Here is an 800-nt window from a genome sequence, read left to right as displayed (position 1 = left end):
TTTGAATAAACCAAACCAGTGCAGGAACGTTCAATGCATGGCTGTTACGATACCTCAAGATTGTGCCGACAAAGCTAAATCTATAAAATAAATAATTTTCTTCTACAATAGTTCCCAATTACGTATTTTTCTAATCACCTATTGGTTTTAAAAGTCTTCCAGAAACTACTATTGAAACTTGTCTATGTTTATTTTTCTTTATTCGAAATAGATTATTCCTACATAAAAATAAGTGGGCACTTGATCTTTCTACGAGGCAGTTGTTCATGATATCAATGCAATGCCATGTAGAAGATGACAAGATGACGCTCCGATTCAACAGCTTCAGTATTCAACGTTATTAATGATGCCTCATATGCAGCATCGGATGAACGTTCGTGTGTCATTCAGTGCTGATGATTCAGAGGAGCGCAGGTGTGAACTATCAAGTGTTCACTGGCCCCGAGAATTACAAAATGTTCCAGCCGTTAATTGCCTTCAGGGAGAATCGAACTCCCGACCTCTGGTTTACTAGACCAGCGCTCTAACCCCTGAGCTATGAAGGCTCTTCAGCAACAGAGTGTCAACGAACTTGAAATTCAGTGTATTGTTAAAATTGCATCAAATTTATATTTAAATAATATACGTTTAAAAATTACTTTTTAAAGACAACACTTCTAAAGAATCCAGTGCCTCCAATGTTAGACATGTACAATGAATTTGAAATTTTATTTTTTAATATTAAAAAAATACATTTTTAGTTTTTTACTAAATAAAAATTAAATTTTCAAAATTATTTATTCCGTCAAATTATTGATTTA

General features: G+C 33.4%; 1 non-coding gene across 1 annotated transcript; it reads right to left on the bottom strand.

Annotated features, from left to right (window-relative positions):
- Window positions 1–472: 472 nt before the first annotated feature.
- Window positions 473–545, bottom strand: Trnat-agu. The gene has a single exon. It is a non-coding gene; the product is annotated as a tRNA-Thr (tRNA).
- Window positions 546–800: the final 255 nt, after the last annotated feature.

Source organism: Hyalella azteca, unplaced genomic scaffold, assembly GCF_000764305.2.
Source record: "Hyalella azteca isolate HAZT.00-mixed unplaced genomic scaffold, Hazt_2.0.2 contig1623, whole genome shotgun sequence".
In the NCBI taxonomy this organism is placed as follows: domain Eukaryota; kingdom Metazoa; phylum Arthropoda; class Malacostraca; order Amphipoda; family Hyalellidae; genus Hyalella; species Hyalella azteca.
The sequence above is the reverse complement of the archived record's forward strand: the minus strand, read 5'-3'. Positions and strand labels throughout refer to the sequence as shown.